Here is a 7,076-nt window from a genome sequence, read left to right as displayed (position 1 = left end):
TTTATAAACCATATTCAACTGCCATCTTACTGTGAGATACTGCAGTTTTGCAGGTAAAATATAGTCATAACTATAGTCAAACTACAAGAGCCGTAAAGCAACCTATAAGGAATGACATTGAGTTTGAGCATATTTCATATTACTTTTCAGTTACTATTTGTAGGATTTTCGTTTATTTTCTCTCCATGATCCAAGGGGTTTGAGGGCCTGAGTGATCCAAGAAGCTATGTTGTTGGGGGCTAAATTTCCCTGGTAGGGTCTCTGTTAAGGCAAACAGTCCTAAGTGACAGGTCAGACTAAGTGGAATTCAGATTTCAGATAATTTAGCCAGGGCACAACCCCTGAGCAAGGGCTGAGGCTGGAGCTCCAATGCGAGTGCCTGGTGGCCAAGTGTTAACCATTGGAACCCAGCCAGACTCAGCCCAAAGAACTGACATTGAATCATCTTTCTGCAGGTCCACCACCTGCAGGAGGAGCTGTAGGGGGTCAGATATTTACAGTATATCTGCCTAGGCCTAGTAGGTGGTTAAAGCTCAGGACCACAATGACCCGATCTTTGGACTCAGAAACTGGATCTTGGAACATAGAATGTCACCTCACTGGGAGGCAAGAAGCCTGAGTTTGTGCAGGAGGTTGAGCTGTACCGATTACAGATAGTTGCTCTGACCTCCATGCACAGTTTGGGTACTAAAAAGTCAACTTCTTAAGACTGTCTGGACTTTCATCTACTCTGGAGTTGCCAACAGTGAGAGTCAAAGGGCTGGTGTGGGCATGCTTGTAGCTCTCCAGCTGTTTCTCAGTGAATGAGAGGGTCACCTGTGCTCCCTGTGCTTTCAGGTTGTGCTTATGTGCCAAACACCACTGCAGAGTACCCAGCTTTCTTGGAGTCCTTGGGAGGGGTGCTAGAAAGCTGCTTTTTCTACTTGGGTCTTGAACACCCACGTTGATAATGGCAGTGATACCCGGTGAGGCGTGATTGAGAGGAATGGCCTCCTTGATCTGGACCCAAGCTGTAGGTTTTGTTGTTGGATTTCTTTGCTTGTCACAGTTTGTCCATAACAAACATGATGTTCAAACACAAGGATGTCCATCAGTGCACAAGACACCAGGACACACCCTTGGCAAGAGGTTTGTGATCTCTGTTTTGGACACTCGGATAAAGAAAAGGGCAGGACTATCAACTGATCACTACCTTCTGGAAGCTGGGGAATTCGCCTTTCGTTGGGAGGGTTGAAAACAAAACCACAATCTCCCATAGCCTAGAGGACCATGGGTGCTGCTGTGCTGCGAGTGACATGAGTATGAATCCCAGTATTTACAAGCATTCAGAAATTGTGACTTAATGTTTTTTATTAATGTAGATTTTTTATGACCAAAATGACACATATTTATTTACAATGAGTTCATTCATTGTTGTCAGACATCTGCAAAACAAAACAAGTATGGAGCAATAAAACATCTCATTTTGAAATGACTAATAATAATAATTTCTTCATCCTGGATTCAAACCAAATACTTCTGCATGCAAGTCAGGAACACTATTCTGCCCCTTAATGTTTTCTTCTGCATTAAGAGTATCATAAGTAAAAGTTCTTAGTAATTTAATTTAAAAGGTGTCATTAAATTGGAATGCAGTGGTTCTGCGATTGTCCTTTTGATTATCATTGTGAAATGTAGCGAGTGACACTGAACAGGAAAAACAAAGCAGGCATTTTGTACAAGCTCTTGCAGTGGAAAGACGTGCTCTGTCTCTGCTTACTGTTTGGTATTCTGCCCTTGATAAGGCATGATCTGTAAGTTGAATGTGAAATCATTTGCTTATGTTTGCTAACTTTGTTTCGCAATATTACCAACTTTTGTGTTACTGTGTGGTAGATTTGTTAGTAAAGTAATTGGAGCTACCTGTCTTCCCATGTGCTAGCTACATGCTACTATGTAGTTTAGAAGCATATTATGTTTACTATTAGTTAATGCTAGCACTTTGATTTGATTGTTGACATGCAAAAGTAGGAATATAGTCATATTCATGTATGTACAAGTACACCACATGTACATTCATGTCATTATTGTTTGTTACAGTTTTACAAAGAAAATAAGAAAGAACTATTACAAGTGGTACATCAGTAAAGCTTCGAAGAATGCTACACTGTCTCACGAGTGCTTACTGAAGCCATTTATGTTTAGCTTGTTGCATAGGTTAAATAAGTACATTTGGCTGAGGGCAGAAAAACACTAACCACTCCACTAAATCACTTATCAATACAACATGGGTTATTATTCCTCAATTTCTGCAACTATTTATTTGTTGACGTTGTTTAAGAGCAATACTTAAAAAAAAAATCATCACTATGTGTAACTGTAGAGACATGTTTTGAAACGGTTTGAAGCATCGACACATTTGCTTTGACTGTTTCAGTGAAAACAAACATTAACATAAAACAAACAAAGGTTCAAACACAAGGTTCGAAAGCAAGTCAGGGAAAACGCTTACGTAATGCACACTCAGTGAAACAAGACTCAGTGAAGGATGTGTGTTTATGGTCTCTATCTAGGCTATGTAGTCAGTGATGATGAACTGCAGCTGTCTGTATGTATTCAGGAGGTGAGCTGAAACTGGTGTGCGAATGCAGAGCATTAAGGGATTTGTAGTTCGGTTCAGCGACAGATGTAATCAATAGTATTTGGATGCATCCTTTATGATGCAAGCTGAGATTGCATCTCTCAGCGATGCAATGTCAGACACTCAATGGAGTGAGTGACATCACTGTGATGAGTAGGGTTAGGGGTGGGGTTAGGTGAGCCCATTTAAAAGCATTGGATGCAGCTCAGATTGCACTGCACCAGGTCTGCATCCAGAGCCCTCTCGATGTAATTCTAAATGCTGCTTTCGTCTTCTGTGCCTATTCTTGAGTTTTGTTGGTAAATTAAAAAAAAAACTTGTATCTTTAAACAGGTAAAATTAATGGTACAAATAATACATCTGGCTGCTAGTATAAAAAGACAATGTATTCTTGTGTTGTGAAATACAATTTTAATTGTGGATGAAAGCATAATCATAATGCTACCAATAATCAATATGATAATTATAACGAAACTTAACAATGAGATCAGTGTAGGTACACATTCTGATATATGTATTTAAGCACATATTCATTCATTCATTTTCTTTCGGCTTAGTGCCTTATTTATCAGGGGTCGCCACAGCGGAATGAAGCGCCAACTCTGGCATATGTTTTACGCTGCGGATGCCCTTCTAACCACAACCTAGTACTGGGAAACACCCATTCACACACACACTCACAAACACTAAGGCCAATTTTTGTTAACCCAATTCACCTATACCGCATGTCTTTGGATTGTGGGGGAAACCAGTGCGAATATGGGGAGAACATGCAAAATCCACACAGAAATGCCAACTGGCCCAGTCAGGACTCGACCAGTGACCTTCTTGCTGTGAGGCTAACTACTGAGCCATCTTGCCACCCTTAAGCACATGTATTTTGTTGTTTAAACATCTTCAGAATGATCTTATTAGTTGACGAGGGCTAACTGGACAGCAATGAAGATTTGAGCTGCTGGATTTACAACACTAATAAGATTGTGAAAGTAAGTGTCTGTTTAACTGGGAGAGGTCTGGAGATTCACTGAATTTGTTCAAAATGGTAAAACTTGTCTGTTTATCTCTAGGGGATTTGTAAAATAAAGGCTATTTTCAAAGTAAAATGGAGTGTTCCTTTAAGTCAAGCTGTCAGTTTAATGTGATGTAAATTAAAAATAGCTTTTAGAATTCATTTAAAAATCTTTTTTTACAGTGTAGTAAGGGAAAGATGTTTTCATCCTCTATTTCTGGCCAAAATATGAAAGTATTTTCTGTTTAATTACAGATTTGTCCCCATCTTGTGGTTGTAATATTTCACTACTGCAAGCTGATCTTTATATTGACCTCACCTATATTGACAATATATTGTGACAGACAGACAGACAGACAGACAAACAGGTAGATAGATAGATAGATAGATAGATAGATAGATAGATAGATAGATAGATAGATAGATAGATAGATAGATAGATAGATAGATAGATAGATAGATAGATTGATTGATTGATTGATTGATTTGGGGGTTCATTATGTAAATTTCAATTTCAATGAAATCGTTTAACAAACTTCCAGTACTTTTTAATTACACCAGTTTTCTCGCTATATTGCATTTGAAAATGTGACATCACTTAGGTATATTTTAGTTTACTCCTTTTCATGATCTGTTGAAATGACTAAAATGTTCTTGCCAAGTTATGAATTGTCCTAAAACCAAATTTCCTGGATAAATTTTATATCTCCCATGAATCAACAACAGCAAATAAGAGCTACTTTTCTGTAACCTGATAATGACGTTCAATGATGATGCTCATAATAAAACTTAATCGTTTTACCAGTTTCGCACAATTACAGGTGGTTAAAGGTAATGGCACAGGTTGTGTGTAATTTCTGCCCACTCTTGGTAGTTTTATTAGTAATTGATCTATTCACATCTTTAGTATAAATGTTTATGTAACATATTACAGTAAGTGCTGTTTGTAGGACTTTGCATCCTTTTTTATCTGAGTATAAATCAAAAGTAGCTTTAATAGTTAATTTTGAAGAATAGCAGTATTTATTAGCGCAGTAGATAGTGCTGTCGCCTCACAGTAAGAAGGTCACTAGTTCGAGCCTCGGCTGGGTCAGTTGGCGTTTCTGTGTGGAGTTTGCATGTTCTTTCAGCATTCACGTGGGTTTTCTCCGGGTGCTCTGGTTTCCCCCACAGTCCAAAGACATGCGGTACAGGTGAACTAGGTAGGCTAAATTGTTTGTAGTGTATGAGTGGATGTTTCCCAGAGTTGGGTAGTGGCTGGATTGGCATCCGCTGCTTAAAAACGTGCTGGATAAGTTGGCGGTTCATTCCGCTATGGCGACCCCAGATTAATAAAGGGACTAAGCCAAAATGAAAATGAATGAATGAATGAATGAATTAATAATAATAATAATAACAATAATAATAATAATAATAATAATAATAATAATAATAATAATAATAATAACAATAATAATAATAATAATAATTAACAAATTAAATATAACTGGTTACAGAAACCAAACATTTTTACATTTATCATTTAGCAGATTTATCCCATTAGTAACTTACAAACAAGGGATACAAGCTATTCATCATGTGGCAAAGAGAAGAGGAGGGGTCTGGCTGCAAACTCTGGTGCAGATGCAATCTGAGCTGCATCCGGAACCTGGCCGTATCCTGAGCAGCTGCTGCGCTGGTCATGGAGGAGTGGAGAACAGGAGACTGATTCCAGTGATGCTCCAGGGACAGACAAGTCTTCGCCGAGGCCAGCTTCCAGCCTCCACCGCTGAGACTGCAGCTCTGCACAAGACTTTTGGCCAGAGGAGAAATAAAAATGGTCGTGCCCAACTGAGTCTGGTTTCTCTCAAGGTTTTTTTTCTTCACTCGCCTCGGTGAAGTTTTTTCCCTCTCTGCTGTCGCCACTACCTTGCATGGTTTGGGGTCAGTAGAGCTACTCATCAATGAATTTGCTCTTCAGTGTTTGGACTCTCAGTAATGATTATTAAACCACACTGAACTACGCTAAACTGAATTAAACTTAAACACTAAAAACTGAACTACCCAGTTCCAATTACTATGACCATTTATGTGAAGCTAAAATAGAAATTATAAAAAGTGATTTCTAAATTTTCTTTGCCTTGTAGTTCGTTACAGACAATATAAAAACATTACAACAGAGATTTTGACATTCCTTTTCTTAACACTCAAAAGACATTTAATAACTGAAGTGAAGTGAAGAAATGTTTCACGTGTAATTTTGTCCTTTTCTTCCTGCAAACAAGTCTTCAGGTGTGCGACAGTATGGGGTCTTCATTGTTGCATGTTGAGTTTCAAAATGCACCACACATTCTCTATTAGAGACTGGTCGGGACTGCAGGCAGGATAGTCAAATATCTGTATCCTCTTCCTCCACAGCCAGAACTTTGTAATGTGTGCAGAATTTGGTTTTGCATTGTCTTATACATGTAAATGTCATAAAATGCATGGTCGTTCCTGAAAATATGTCTTCTTGAAAGCAATATATTGTGCTTCAATGTACTTTTCAGCATTAATGGTGCCATCGCAGACAAACAAGTTACCACTGACAACCCCATACCATGACAAATCCTGTATTTTGGACTTGTTGCTAATAGTCTGGTGTAACACGGTTCTTTGTGTGGGAAGAAAAAGACAGGGTCGGCGTTGAGGTAAGTGACAAATTTTTATTTGCTTTTAAATGTGGTGATGACAGCTCCCACTGCATATGGTTGTCGCTCGGCTCTCTCTCCCGACTGTTCCTCCCGTTCTCCTTAAGACGGGTGTCTCTCCGGCCCAATCACTAGAATAAACAGGTGTTGCTTATTATTTCTGATTGGCCTGCTGATTAGCCGCCGGGCTCTGAGCATGCTCTCCCCCTTTATTGGATGTTCGATCATGCTTACCTCTCCACATCTGGATGATCCTTTTCCTCTTTGCTTTGGATCACACGGTGTCCATTTCTCCCAAAAAATCTGATTCATCTGACCACAGTACATGTTTCCACTGTGTAATGTTCCATCCCAGATGCCTCAGAGCCCAGAGAAGTCACTTCTGGACACTGTTAACATAGGGCTTCCTTTTGGCACCGTACAGTTTTAACTGTCATTTATGGATGAAACTAAATATTTATGAGGCGCCAGAGTGGTCAAAAGTCAAGAGAACCCAGAGAGACTGAATGCACGTGAAAGAAACCGAGTTGTAAGCGAGAAAGACCGAGTACACACGAGAGAGACCGAGTATGGTGCGCGAGACAGACTGAATGCACGCGAGAGAGACCGAGTGGTAACGTCAGATGAGAGAGACGAGAAACTTAATACAATACTGTTATTGTTATTATTGCTAATACGTTTTTTTATTTATATGCTCTCTGTGATGTTAACATTTGTAACATTAAACGGCTTATATTTATCATGCCAATAAAGCAGTTTGAATTGATTTTTTTGAGAA

This window comes from Danio rerio, chromosome 6 (genome assembly GCF_049306965.1).
Source record: "Danio rerio strain Tuebingen ecotype United States chromosome 6, GRCz12tu, whole genome shotgun sequence".
In the NCBI taxonomy this organism is placed as follows: Eukaryota; Metazoa; Chordata; class Actinopteri; order Cypriniformes; family Danionidae; genus Danio; species Danio rerio.
Note: the sequence above shows the minus strand (reverse complement) of the source record.